Genomic DNA, 15522 nt, shown 5'->3' with positions numbered 1-15522 from the left:
TTTTACCACCTCCTGCCATCTTTAACTCAAAAATATTTCCAGAATCCATCTTTTCCTCAATTCTGAATCTGCTAAAGTGTTTATTCGTTCCCTAATCATCTTCTGCCATGCCTACTGAAATAATGTCCTCTGTAGCCTCCTAGCTAACACGCTAACACTTACATTTCTCTAGTCTGCTCTTATCTCTGATGCACAACTAATACACCTTTCTTCTCACTACTCCTCTGTTTCTCCGCTAGGCAAATCCCTTCATTGGCTCCCAATTTCCCAATGTATCCACTTTAACCTGATAACATTGACCTACAAAGCTGTCCATAATCTGTATCCTTCATATAGCCGATCCTCCCAAGACCTTCTTCGCTCTTCCTCATTCATATGTTCCTCACCCAATTGCCTCCAAGACTTCTCCTGATAATAATCCATCCGCTAGAATTCTGTGCCCCAACATGTTCGTTTATCTGCCACATTTGGAACTTTTAAACAAAACATGAAAACACATCTCTACAAGAAAGCTTACAGACTCCATTGACTCCGCAGCCACTTCACTATCATGGGAGCGGCTGCAACTCACTAATCTAATATCTGGTTTCTTATTGCTCTGTAGAATGTAATCCCGCAAGGGCAGGCCTTTGTCTCCCTCTGTACCAGTCTGTCACTGTTACTTTGTTCTTTGTAATTTATTTTTGTTTTTCTATTTTAACCCCCTTGGAATCAATGGAGCTTTAAATGTAAATAAAGAAACTAATAACTAAATGGAGAAAACACCAGTGGGTTTCCATGACACCTAACAGTGAGTCTCCTGCCCTTTGTTGGCATCATTATCAATGTTGAATTGCAATGAACGGTTAATGGCTGAAATTGCAGGTTTATAAATGCAGTTTTCAATCACTTCCTCCCACAGGCAATATTTGAAAACTATGATAACATTTGAGCATTTCTAGATGCATAGAGTATTTTCATCATTAAGATGGAAGAAGATTTTACTGTACATTTTTTGTTTAAAAGTTATGAAGCCATTCAATGTGACAGCTACACAATAAATAGAGACACAGTGTGTGAGCTAAACACTTTTTCACAGTAATGTGCTAATGCATGTAGCATTTTCTAGTTAGGATATATTTCCCCCCTTTTATTTTTCACAGCATGCATTACATTTAATCCCTGTGAAATAATGGTGTAATATATAGATTCTACCCCATGGCTATAGTGTACAGAATAAATACTGCATTATGTATTGTATTATACGGATGGGGGAAATAAGTATTTGATCCCCCTGTTGATTTTGTAAGTTTGCCAACTGACAAAGTCATGAACAGTCTATATTTTTAAGGGTAGCTTAATTTTAGCATTGAGAGATAGAATATCAAAAATAAAATCCAGAAAATCACACTGTATAAATTCTATACATTTATTTGCATTTTTCAGTGATAAATAAGTATTTGATCCCCTACCAACCATTAAGAGTGTTGGCTCCGAAAGACCAGATAAACATTCCTAATCAACTCGTCACCTGCATTAAAGACAACTGTCTTGCATAGTCACCTTTATAAAAGACTCCTGTCCACTTCTGTCTAACTTCTATAACATGGGCAAGACCTAGTGTTGAGCGATACCGTCCTATATTTGAAAGTATCGGTATCGGATGGTATCGGCCGATATCCGAAAAATATCGGATATCGCCGATAACGATATCCGATACCAATGCAAGTCAATGGGACACAAATATCGGAAGGTATCCTCTATGGTTCCCAGGGTCTGAAGGAGAGGAAACTCTCCTTCAGGCCCTGGGATCCATATTCATGTGTAAAATAAAGAATCAAAATAAAAAATATTGATATACTTACCCTCGGACGCGCCCTGTGTTGTGAATTCTGTTGTCAAGCTCCCTCCTGTGGTCATGAATGGTACTTCGGCTGGTTCTGTCCATGGGCTTCCTCTGGTGTCTGTGAGTGGAGCTGCTGCTTCTGAGTTTCCTTCCACAGGTGACGAGGTTAATTCGTTAGGTGGCTGCTCTATTTAACTCCACTTAGATCATTGCTCCATGCCACCTGTCAATGTTCTAGTATTGGTCTAGTTCACTCCTGGATCGTTCTTGTGACCTGTCTTCCCAGCAGAAGCTAAGTTCCTGCTTGTTTTTCTTTAGTTTGCTATTTTTCTGTCCAGCTTGCTATTTTGATTTTTGTCTTGCTTGCTGGAAGCTCTGGGACGCAGAGGGAGCACCTCCGCACCGTGAGTCGGTGCGGAGGGTCTTTTGCGCCCTCTGCGTGGTCTTTTTGTAGTTTTTTGTGCTGACCGCAAAGTTACCTTTCCTATCCTCAGTCTGTTCAGTAAGTCGGGCCTCACTTTGCTAAATCTATTTCATCTCTGTGTTTGTATTTTCATCTTTACTCACAGTCATTATATGTGGGGGGCTGCCTTTTCCTTTGGGGAATTTCTCTGAGGCAAGGTAGGCTTATTTTTCTATCTTCAGGGCTAGCTAGTTCCTTACGCTGTGTCGAGTTGCATAGGGAGCGTTAGGAGCAATCCACGGCTATTTCTAGTGTATGTGATAGGATTAGGGATTGCGGTCAGCAGAGTTCCCACGTCTCAGAGCTCGTCCTATATTATTTGTAACTATCAGGTCATTCCGTGTGCTCTTAACCACCAGGTCCATTATTGTCCTTACCACCAGGTCATAACTGTACAGGTGGCCCAAAGTATTAATGCATCTCAATAGAGGGATAAGATAAGTTCTGAGACCATTTTTTTCTTTGCAGTTTGTTTTGTCTCTCTTTTCCCCTTTACCTCTCGGTGGTTCAGAATACAGGTGTAGATATGGAAATTCAAGGTCTGTCCTCTTGTGTGGATAATCTCACTGCAAGGGTACAAAACATTCAAGATTTTGTGGTTCAGAATCCGATGTTAGAGCCTAGGATTCCAATTCCTGATTTGTTTTTTGGGGATAGATCTAAGTTTCTGAATTTCAAAAATAATTGTAAATTGTTTCTTGCTTTGAAACCTCGCTCCTCAGGTGACCCTGATCAACAAGTGAAAATCATTATTTCTTTGTTACGTGGCGACCCTCAAGACTGGGCATTTTCCCTTGCGCCAGGAGATCCGGCATTGCGTGATGTTGATGCGTTTTTTCTGGCGCTCGGATTGCTTTATGATGAACCTAATTCAGTGGATCAGGCAGAGAAAATCTTGCTGGCTCTGTGTCAAGGTCAGGATGAGGTAGAGATATATTGTCAGAAGTTTAGGAAGTGGTCTGTACTCACTCAGTGGAATGAATGTGCCCTGGCAGCAATTTTCAGAAAGGGTCTCTCTGAAGCACTTAAGGATGTCATGGTGGGATTTCCCATGCCTGCTGGTCTGAATGAGTCTATGTCTTTGGCCATTCAGATCGATCGACGCTTGCGTGAGCGTAAATCTGTGCACCATTTGGCGGTATTATCTGAGCATAGACCTGAGCCTATGCAATGTGATAGGACTTTGACCAGAGCTGAATGGCAAGAACACAGACGTCGGAATGGGCTGTGTTTTTACTGTGGTGATTCCACTCATGCTATCTCCGATTGTCCTAAGCGCACTAAGCGTTTCACTAGGTCTGCCACCATTGGTACGGTACAGTCGAAATTACTTTTGTCCGTTACTCTGATTTGCTCTTTGTCATCCTATTCTGTTATGGCATTTGTGGATTCAGGCGCTGCCCTGAATTTGATGGACTTGGAGTTTGCTAGGCGCTGTGGTTTTTTCTTGGAGCCCTTGCAGTATCCTATTCCATTGAGAGGAATTGATGCTACGCCTTTGGCCAAGAATAAGCCTCAGTACTGGACCCAATTGACCATGTGCATGGCTCCTGCACATCAGGAGGATATTCGCTTTTTGTTGTTGCATAATCTGCATGATGTGGTCGTTTTGGGGTTGCCATGGCTACAGGTCCATAATCCAGTATTGGATTGGAAATCAATGTCTGTGTCCAGCTGGGGTTGTCAGGGGGTACATGGTGATGTTCCATTTTTGTCTATTTCGTCATCCACCCCTTCTGAAGTCCCGGAGTTTTTGTCGGATTACCGGGATGTATTTGATGAGCCCAAATCCAGTGCCCTACCTCCTCATAGGGATTGCGATTGTGCTATCAATTTGATTCCTGGTAGTAAGTTTCCTAAGGGCCGACTGTTCAATTTATCTGTGCCAGAGCACGCCGCTATGCGGAGTTATGTAAAGGAATCCTTGGAGAAGGGTCATATTCGCCCGTCGTCGTCACCATTGGGAGCAGGGTTCTTTTTTGTGGCCAAGAAGGATGGTTCTTTGAGACCTTGTATTGATTACCGCCTTCTTAGTAAGATCACGGTCAAATTTCAGTATCCTTTGCCGCTGCTGTCTGATTTGTTTGCTCGGATTAAGGGGGCTTGTTGGTTCACCAAGATAGATCTTCGTGGTGCGTATAATCTTGTGTGTATTAAACAGGGCGATGAATGGAAAACAGCATTTAATACGCCCGAGGGCCATTTTGAGTACCTGGTTATGCCATTCGGGCTTTCCAATGCTCCATCAGTATTTCAGTCCTTTATGCATGACATCTTCCGAGAGTACCTGGATAAATTCCTGATTGTATATTTGGATGATATTTTGGTCTTTTCGGATGATTGGGAGTCTCACGTGAAGCAGGTCAGAATGGTGTTCCAGGTCCTTTGTGCAAATTCTTTGTTTGTGAAGGGGTCAAAGTGTCTCTTTGGAGTTCAGAAGGTTTCATTTTTGGGTTTCATTTTTTCCCCTTCTATTATAGAGATGGACCCTGTTAAAGTCCAGGCCATTTATGATTGGACTCAGCCGACATCTGTGAAGAGTCTGCAAAAGTTCCTGGGCTTTGCTAATTTTTATCGTCACTTCATCAGTAATTTTTCTAGTGTTGCTAAACCGTTGACTGATTTGACCAAGAAGGGTGCTGATATGGTCAATTGGTCTTCTGCGGCTGTGGAAGCTTTTCAGGAGTTAAAGCGTCGTTTTTCTTCTGTCCCTGTGTTGTGCCAGCCAGATGTTTCGCTCCCGTTTCAGGTCGAGGTTGATGCTTCTGAGATTGGAGCAGGGCTGTTTTGTCGCAAAAAAGTTCTGATGGCTCGGTGATGAAACCATGTGCCTTCTTTTCTAGAAAGTTTTCACCTGCTGAGCGCAATTATGATGTTGGCAATCGAGAGTTGTTGGCTATGAAGTGGGCATTCGAGGAGTGGCGTCATTGGCTTGAAGGAGCAAAGCATCGCGTGGTGGTCTTGACGGATCACAAGAATTTGACTTATCTCGAGTCTGCCAAACGGTTGAATCCTAGACAGGCTCGTTGGTCGCTATTTTTCTCCCGCTTTGATTTTGTGGTTTCGTACCTTCCAGGCTCTAAAAATGTGAAGGCTGATGCCCTGTTTTGTGTTTTGTGCCCGACTCTCCGGGTGTTCCTGAGCCGGCGGGTATTCTCAAAGAGGGGGTAATTTTGTCTGTCATCTCCCCTGATTTGCGGCGGGTGCTGCAAAAATTTCAGGCTGATAGACCTGACCGTTGCCCAGCGGAGAAACTGTTTGTCCCTGATAAATGGACTAGTAGAGTTATCTCTGAGGTTCATTGTTCGGTGTTGGCTGGTCATCCTGGAATTTTTGGTACCAGAGATTTGGTGGCTAGATCCTTTTGGTGGCCGTCTTTGTTGCGGGATGTGCGTTCTTTTGTGCAGTCCTGTGGGACTTGTGCTCGGGCTAAGCCCTGCTGTTCTCGTGCCAGTGGGTTGCTTTTGCCCTTGCCGGTCCCGAAGAGGCCCTGGACGCATATTTCCATGGATTTTATTTCTGATCTCCCTGTTTCTCAAAGGATGTCGGTCATTTGGGTGGTTTGTGATCGCTTCTCTAATATGGTCCATTTGGTACCCTTGTCTAAATTGCCTTCCTCCTCTGATTTGGTGCCATTGTTTTTCCAGCATGTGGTTTGTTTACATGGCATTCCGGAGAACATCGTTTCGGACAGAGGTTCCCAGTTTGTTTCGAGGTTTTGGCGAGCCTTTTGTGCTAGGATGGGCATTGATTTGTCTTTTTCCTCGGCTTTCCATCCTCAGACAAATGGCCAAACCGAACGAACTAATCAGACTTTGGAAACATATCTGAGATGCTTTGTTTCTGCTGATCAGGATGATTGGGTGTCCTTTTTGCCTTTGGCTGAGTTTGCCCTTAATAATCGGGCCAGCTCGGCTACTTTGGTTTCGCCGTTTTTCTGCAATTCTGGTTTCCATCCTCATTTCTCTTCAGGGCAGGTTGAGTCTTTGGACTGTCCTGGTGTAGATACTGTGGTGGATAGGTTGCAGCAGATTTGGACTCATGTGGTGGACAATTTAACATTGTCCCAGGAGAAGGCTCAACGTTTCGCTAACCGCCGGCGCTGTGTGGGTCCCCGACTTCATGTTGGGGATTTGGTTTGGTTGTCGTCTCGTTATGTTCCTATGAAGGTTTCGTCTCCTAAGTTTAAGCCTCGTTTCATTGGTCCGTATAAGATTTCTGAGGTTCTAAATCCTGTGTCGTTTCATTTGACCCTTTCAGCTTCTTTTGCCATCCATAATGTATTCCATAGGTCGTTGTTGCGGAGATACGTGGTGCCTGTGGTTCCATCCGTTGATCCTCCTGCCCCGGTGTTGGTTGAGGGGGATTTGGAGTTTGTAGTGGAGAAGATTTTGGATTCTCGTATTTCGAGACGGAAACTCCAGTTCCTGGTCAAGTGGAAGGGTTATGGTCAGGAAGATAATTCCTGGGTCTTTGCCTCCGATGTTCATGCTGCCGATCTGGTCCATGCCTTTCATTTGGCTCATCCTGGTTGGCCTGGGGGCTCTGGTGAGGGTTCGGTGACTCCTCCTCAAGGGGGGGTACTGTTGTGAATTCTGTTGTCAAGCTCCCTCCTGTGGTCATGAATGGTACTTTGGCTGGTTCTGTCCATGGGCTTCCTCTGGTGGCTGTGAGTGGAGCTGCTGCTTCTGAGTTTCCTTCCACAGGTGACGAGGTTAATTGGTTAGGTGGCTGCTCTATTTAACTCCACTTAGATCATTGCTCCATGCCACCTGTCAATGTTTCAGTATTGGTCTAGTTCACTCCTGGATCGTTCTTGTGACCTGTCTTCCCAGCAGAAGCTAAGTTCCTGCTTGTTTTTCTTTAGTTTGCTATTTTTCTGTCCAGCTTGCTATTTTGATTTTTGTCTTGCTTGCTGGAAGCTCTGGGACGCAGAGGGAGCGCCTCCGCACCGTGAGTCGGTGTGGAGGGTCTTTTGCGCCCTCTGCGTGGTCTTTTTGTAGTTTTTTGTGCTGACCGCAAAGTTACCTTTCCTATCCTCAGTCTGTTCAGTAAGTCGGGCCTCACTTTGCTAAATCTATTTCATCTCTGTGTTTGTATTTTCATCTTTACTCACAGTCATTATATGTGGGGGCTGCCTTTTCCTTTGGGGAATTTCTCTGAGGCAAGGTGGGCTTATTTTTCTATCTTCAGGGCTAGCTAGTTCCTTAGGCTGTGTCGAGTTGCATAGGGAGCGTTAGTAGCAATCCACGGCTATTTCTAGTGTGTGTGATAGGATTAGGGATTGCGGTCAGCAGAGTTCCCACGTCTCAGAGCTCGTCCTATATTATTTGTAACTATCAGGTCATTCCGTGTGCTCTTAACCACCAGGTCCATTATTGTCCTTACCACCAGGTCATAACAGCCCTGGTTGTAACCGCTGCAACCGCCATGATTCCCTTCCTAAGAATGAGTGCGTAAAGGACCTTTGATGACGTCGCGGCTTGTGATTGGTCGTGTGACCGCTCATGTGACCGCTCACGCGACCAATCACAAGCCGCAACGTCATTGAAGGTCCTTCACGCGAACAGAAGCATGGCGGTTGCAGCGGTTACAACCAGGGCGCGTCCGAGGGTAAGTATATCAATATTTGTTATTTTTATTCTTTATTTTACACATCAATCTTCATCCCGATACCGATTCCCGATATCGCAAAATTATCGGAACTCGGTATCGGAATTCCGATGCCACAAATATCGGCCGATACCCGATACTTGCGGTATCGGAATGCTCAACACTACCAAAGAGCTTTATAAGGATGTCAGGGACAAGATCATAGACCTGCACAAAGCTGGAATGGGCTACTAAACCAAAAGAAAGGCGCTGGGTGAGTAGGAGAGAACTGTTGGTGCAATAGTAAGAAAATGGAAGAAATACAAAATGAGTGTCAATCGACATCGCTCTTGGGCACCATGCAAAATCTCACCTTGTAAGATATCCTTGATCATGAGGAAGGTGAGAGATTAGCCTAAAACTACACATGGGGAACTTGTTAATGATCTCATGCAGCTGAGACCACAGTCTCCAAGAAAACGATTGATAACACATTACTCCATAAAGTGTTAAAATCCTGCAGTGCCCACAAGGTCCCTTGCTTATGTGCAAGCCCATCTGATGTTTGCCAATGAACACCTGGTTGATTCTGTGAGTAATTGGGAGAAGGTGCTGTGGTCAGATGAGACAAAAATTGAGGTCTTTGGCATTAACTCAACTCGCTGTGTTTGGAGGAAGAGAAATGCTGCCTATGACCCAAAGAACACCATCCATGCTGTCACGCATGGAGGTGGAAACATTAAGTTTTGGGGGTGTTTCTCTGCTAATAGCACAGGACTACTTCATCGAATCAATGGGAGAATAGGTGGAGCCATGTACCGTAAAATCCTGAGTGGCCACCTCCTGCCCTCTGCCAGAACATTAAAAAAATAAGCCATTAGGGCTTGTATATATACAAACGGTAGTGTGCAGCATTAGGCAGGTGTGGAAAAATGCTGGGGAAGCAATACTCTTAGAAATTAAAGTGTCAATAGCTTAATTTTATCAGTTAGCAAAATGCAAAGTGAATATAAGATAAGACTGAATCAAATTTTTGGTGTGACCACCTTTTTGCTTTCAAGACTTCAGCCATTCTTCTTGGTACACTTGCACACTGTTTTGGAACACACTCGGCAGGGAGGTTATTCCAAACATCTTGGAGAGCTAACCACATATCTTCTGTGGATGTAAACTTGTATAAATACTGTATATACTCGAGTATAAGTCGACCCGAGTAGGGTTGAGCGAAACGGATCGGCCAATTTTAAAAGTCGCCGACTTTTGGCAAAGTCGGGTTTCGTGAAACCCGACCCGATCTGTGGGATCGGGTTGACGGTCGGCGATCTTCGCTCCAAAGTCGGGTTTCGTTTTTTATATATATATATATATATATATATAGGTCATTGAGACACATATATACAGTATATATATAAATATATATATTTATATTTACTTCAGCGCGATAAAGCTGAAAAGCCGGTAATTCAATTGCTGGCTTTTCATTTCTCCTTCACAAACCCGACATGATATGAGACATGGTTTACATACAGTAAACCATATCATATCCCCCTTTTTTTGCATATTCCACACTACTATTGTTAGTAGTGTGTATGTGCAAAATTTTGGCGCTGTAGCTATTAAATTTAAGGGTTAAATCGCGGAAAAAATTGGCGTGGGCTCCCGCGCAATTTTCTCCGCCAGAGTGGTAAAGCCGGTGACTGAGGGCAGATATTAATAGCCTGGAGAGGGTCCAAAGCTATTGCCCTCCCTGGCTAAAAACATCTGCCCCCAGCCACCCCAGAAAAGGCACATCTGGAAGATGCGCCTATTCTGGCACTTGGCCACTCTCTTCCCACTCCCGTGTAGCAGTGGGATATGGGGTAATGAAGGGTTAATGTCACCTTACTACTGTAAGGTGACATTAAGCCAGATTAATAATGGAGAGGCGTCATTTATGACACCTATCCATTATTAATCCAATTCTATGAAATGGTTAAAAAAACACACACAATATTGCAAAGAATTTTAGTGAAATAAACACACAGGTTGTTGTAATATTTTATTGCACTCTCAATCCACCTGAAGACCCTCGACCTGTAACAAATTAAAAATAATAAACCAACAGTATCTCATACCTTCCGTAGATCTGTAACGTCCCACGATGTAAATCCATCTGAAGGGGTTAAAATATTTTACAGGCAGGAGCTCTGCTAATGCAGCTGTGCTCGTGCCTGTAAAACCCCAGCGAATGAATGGAAACTAGGTCAATGACCTGTAGTTACCTTCATTCGTCGTGATACGCCCTCTGCTGGATGTCCTCATATGAACTCGAGCCTGGGAACTTTTCTGAATATTTTCCCACGCTCGAGGTCATATGAGGACATCCAGCAGAGGGCGCATCACCACGAATGAAGGTAACTACAGGTCATTGACCTAGTTTCCATTCATTGCCATTTAAGGTAAGCAGACTGCTGCAGCCTGGTATCATCAGGCTGGTAATGTTCATGGAAATTGGATCCCTATCAGCCTGAAATACCAGCCCCAGTAGTCTGCTTCATTCTGGCTGGTTAAAAGTAAAGGGGGACCCAACGCCATTTAAAAAAATATTTAGTAAAAAAAGGAAAGGACATTACATATTACTGACGTCTCTCTGCTTTCAGGAACTTCCTGTGTCAGGTACTTCTGGATATGACAAAAGCATCAGCATATGTAAATTAGTACACATGCGTAGTAAGCTGTGTTTCTGCAGTTACGCGCATGTGACAAACCGTTGCAGTTTTACTCCATCTAATGATAGTCTATGGGAAATTTACGCTGCGGGGACTGATCGTCTCCGCATCATAAATAAACATTCTGCTGTCTGGAAAGACGCGCCTCATGTCTGTTTACGCAGATCTGCCACCTGCTTCTCTGAACGCATAGTGGAGATGGGATTTCGTGAAATCCCATCCACCATGCTGTAACATCTGAACGCTGCAGGTTGAACGCTGCAGATGTACTCAGTGTCCAATCCACAGTTTTTACTGACCGTGAGAACATATTAGTGCAATTGTTTGGAGGCCCTGGACAGGTAAGCATCTCTGCCTGTGTACTGATGTGTTTTTTTTGTCTAGAATAGTGGAGGTTTTTATGGTGTTTTTTTTTCCGTGGGAACATATCCCAATATACCTGCAAACAGGAAATCACTTTTTTTTCCTTCCCAGAAGCCAACTTTCAATTAGCTTTATTTCAAGTGACAAATAAAAGCATGCAATGAAAAAAATGCATCAAAAATGCAGGTGACCTCAGATGCAGATTTGGTGCAGATTTTACTTGTGTCAAATCCTGAGCAAATACTGAGCCATTCCTGACCGTGGAAATATACCCCTAAAGTAGATTCTTTTCTGAATGGGCATGTATATCTTGCCCTACATGACATTTACCAATCATAATCAGGAGGTATTATGCTGGAGAAAATAAGAAGACATCCCCAGAAGGTCAGAAGAACAAGTATTCTCTTGTTAGACATGTACAGTAATGGCTTGTTTTCCTTTGATCACTGCAACTTTTGGGAAGAGTGCAGGAGATCTGAGTGTGATTCTAAACACCTTTTGTAGCTGTGAGAGGAGAGATACAGCTGCAGAATTGTTTGTATCACTCAGCTGACTCTACACAGTAGCTGCAGACATCAGGAATTAAGGTTGTCTATAATTATATGTATCACAGGAGATAGCATGTTGATCTGGTGACATGTTCATTTTTACCCCACAGGACGCTCCCTGCTCATGATTGTCCAATATAATTCAGGGGAATATGTGCACACCTTCAGAAAATAATCTATGGTAATGTCCCCTTGGACTTATCATTAATTATAACCCCAAATTTATAATTTAATATCTCCTCAATTAACATGAGAAATAAAAAAAATGAAAAATATGCATCATTCAGATATGCAGCCACTTCTCCATGATGTGGTCAGTTTAACATTCTGAAACCGTAGAAAGATTCTCTTTGAAAGAAGCAAGCATGGTCACCAATACGATTGACATATAATTGTAATAATTAAGACTCAAACATACTTATGGAAAGTCTATGCACAATAGGAAATACTGTAAGCTGTAAGATATTAAATACATTGTGTATTCTGTATCAACCAGAAGATGTCAGTGTAGTTTAGTACACAATCCAATAATAAAATGCATATAGAACATAGAACTGTTCATAAATGGTATTTATAGCCACTCTGTAAAGGCAACCTGCCTTGTCTGCTATTTCTTTGCAGATATAGGGGTAATCTGCAGAAATATAGTGTTAAATCATGCCTGCTTTCCTAGAGCAGCTGCGGAGAGGAGAAAATGAACCTATAATCCTCCCAATCACACGCTTTCAGTCAGAGAGGCGTTCACAGAGCAGACACAGTCACCGCTCACTGTACTGTGGCAGCCGTATTCACTCCCAAGCACTTTGATTGACAGCCCGCCTGGAAAAGCTCTCTAATTTTAACAGCCAGATGGAGAAAACTCTAGAGGGTGTTGTTAAGAAGATTAATGAAACCCAACTAAGGAAGCTAAATAGGGACCTACGGGATTATGAAAATAACAGAGTATATTTATGGAGGAAAGATAGGCCACAGGGACAGCAAATTAGACGTACACCGTCACAGTCTTCTATTTCATCCAAGAGTGACCATTCTGAAATTTCTGGTCCATCCATGACTACTAGGTCAGGAATATCTCTGAGGAGGCAGAAAGATCATAACTTTCATCCATATAGACGACACGAGTACCGTTCATCCGATTATCAAAGACGTGACAATAAGGTAATTAATTTTAGCCAACATAGATTTACTGATATGGATTTGGCACTCCTTGAAAAGGGTCCATCCTTTTCACCAGCTGCGCCATTTTATGCCTTTACGGCTGTAAAAGATCTACATATGTTTGCACGCTCATTGATTTTTAAAAAATATTTTTATGATGGTAAAATTGTTAAATTATTCCCTACAGAGGAAGAACAGATAGTGCTACGTGCTCTGGAGGAATTGGCCATTGAACATAATACCCCAGAGGGAGGTAAGGTGCCATCAACAATTCACCCTAAATCCAGGAAGTTCCCCCCTTCTTCATGTCCAAAGGTGGATTTATTTGTTCAGGTTATGACTAAGGAATTCCTTGAGATTCCACGCTATATTCATTGTGACAATTTGTCCCAAAAAGAAAGGGAGCATCTGCACGCCCTTCAGGACTTACCTGATGTGGTATTTAAACCGGCGGAAAAGGGGGGCAATATTGTGGTGTGGCCTAAGGTTGTCTATGAAAAAGAGGCCCTTTGCCAATTAAACAATGCAACTTGTTATAAGAAACTCACCTTTAACCCCTTGTCCACCTATTCCACACAGCTACAGACCATCATCAATAAAGTTAGGGAGGTGGGGACGATCACCAAGGAGTTGGCTACAGCACTTGTGGTGACTGAACCTAAAATCCCCACCTTCTATTTGTTACCGAAGGTCCACAAGGATGTTCAGACGCCCCCTGGTCATCCTATTATTTCAGGTAGGGAGAACTTCCTGGAAAATATTAACAAATGGATAGATTCCAAACTACAGCCCCTTGTAGAGGGACTGCCATCTTTCCTTAAAGACACTGGTGATCTACTAAGATGAGTGGATGGTCTATATTTGGATAGTGATGCGATGCTGGTGACAGCGGACATTGAGCTCCTGTACACCAGTATCAGGCACGAGGATGGCTTAAGGGCGGTGACATTCTTTCTAGGAGCATTTAATTTACCAAGGAACATCAGTGATCTGGTGATTAAGCTACTTAGGTTCACCCTTTTCCCTACAGCTCCAGGTGACAACTATGGGGGCATCTTTCATCCCGGCATATGCCAACCTGTTCCTGGGGCTGTGGGAGAGGGACCTCTCCCTGCTGGATCAGTTGTCGCCAATGGGCAGCATTCTTTCTTGGACGTGGTACATTGATGACATTTTGCTGATCTGGCCGGGGTCTAAAGGACAACTCTAGGACTTCATGGGGTCACTTAATGAAAACGGCTTGAACACCTACGATAGTGACACCATAGAATTCCTGGATGTGACACTCAAGAGGGATAAGTGTGGTGAGATACAAATGGACATCTTCCGCAAACCCACCTTAACCATTATGCTAATGCACGCTACTTCCTCCCATCCCGGCCATATGATTCAATCCATCCCCATTGGACAATTTCTGTGCCTCCGTAGGCTCTGCTCAACTAATGAGGACTTCATGAGACAAGCTGAAAACCTTAGAGGTCATTTGATTGAGCAGGGATATAGTAATCGTAAGATTAAAAAAAGCCTATAATAGGGCAAGGTTTTCATCAAGACATGCACTATTATACGGAACTAGCGCTAATAATAAAAGCCAGGATACAGTCCATTTTGTTACAAAATTTCACTCATTTTCCACATATGAGAAGGGCATTGGATAGATCCTGGCATATTCTCAAAGCTGACCCTATAATCTCAAGATTCCTTCCTGAAAGGGCATCCGTCACAGCAAGGCAATCTAAAAATCTGCGGGATCAGTTGGTCCAGAGTCATTATGTAAGTGAACCTGTGACTACCTTCTTAGATACAATGGAGTGGGCACATGGTTGCGTCCCATGCAGTCGATGTGTTGCTTGTCCCAATATCGACCGCTCCAATACATTTAGTAATGCGAGTGGAACACGACAGTTTGAAATTAAAAAACGGATTACATGTACAAACAAAAATGTGATTTACTATGCTGTATGTCCCTGTAACAAAATCTATGTGGGTCTGACCACACGACAGTTTAAGATACGTATTAGGGAACACGTACGTGGTATTGCTGCTGCAGCTGCTCAATTGGACGCATCCATGTTAAAAACCCTCCCCCGCCATTTGAAGGAGCATCATAGCTGTGATGGTGGTCTCCTTAGGATCCGGGGTATCGACAAAATTGATGTCGGTATTCGCGGTGGTGGAGTCTCTAAGAGATTGGCCCAGCTAGAGTCCAGATGGATTTGGACACTTAACACTGTTCATCCATCTGGACTTAATGAAAACCTCAGCTTTGCTCCATTCCTATGATTTACGTTACATCTGCAGTACGGCTATCTGATTTGGGCCTTTTGGTATATTGCTATTGTTTCCCTGCGTTGCATATTTTAATTTTGTTTTTTCATTATTTTTGCATTGTAGCACCGTTCATATGTTTCTTCCCTCATCTATATGTGGTTTATTTATCAGGTGTCAACGCTGAATACGATATGAGCTATGGAGAAGACAATAAGGGGAAATACAAAGAAGGTGGAAAAGATTGCAATTTTTGCTTCAATCGAGCTTCAATTAATTAATGTGTAATGATTTGCCCGTATATAGAAGTTTGTTTTGTGGGCTTTGTGTTGTTTGTTGTTCATATTGTCATTGTATGTCGTTTTATCGATGTGAATACTTTTCTGCCCAATGATGACAGAAGTATCTGGCTCTGAAAGCTTGCAAACATATTATTTTCTGGTTAGCCAATAAAGGTATCACCCCCAGAATACTTCTGTCATCATTGGGCAGAAAAGTATTCACATCGATTTTTCTGGCTAACACGGCACCACAATACAATTTGTTATTGTACATTATGTCGTTTTATGTAATTTTCCCATTTAATTTGGTACCCTT

The 15522-nt window shown here is 43.0% G+C and overlaps 1 long non-coding RNA gene across 1 annotated transcript in view; it reads left to right on the top strand.

Annotated features, from left to right (window-relative positions):
- LOC138654790 (uncharacterized) overlaps nucleotides 1-15204 on the top strand; it is a 72521-nt gene extending 57317 nt beyond the window's left edge. The window contains exons 3-4 of the long non-coding RNA XR_011316468.1: nucleotides 12845-12910; nucleotides 15100-15204. This is a non-coding gene — a long non-coding RNA (uncharacterized lncRNA). The remainder of the gene's footprint in view (nucleotides 1-12844; nucleotides 12911-15099) is intronic.
- The last annotated feature ends 318 nt before the right edge of the window (nucleotides 15205-15522 follow it).

The sequence above is a fragment of the Ranitomeya imitator genome, chromosome 1 (assembly GCF_032444005.1).
Source record: "Ranitomeya imitator isolate aRanImi1 chromosome 1, aRanImi1.pri, whole genome shotgun sequence".
NCBI lineage: Eukaryota > Metazoa > Chordata > Amphibia > Anura > Dendrobatidae > Ranitomeya > Ranitomeya imitator.
Note: the sequence above shows the minus strand (reverse complement) of the source record. Positions and strands in the feature narration are given on the sequence as shown.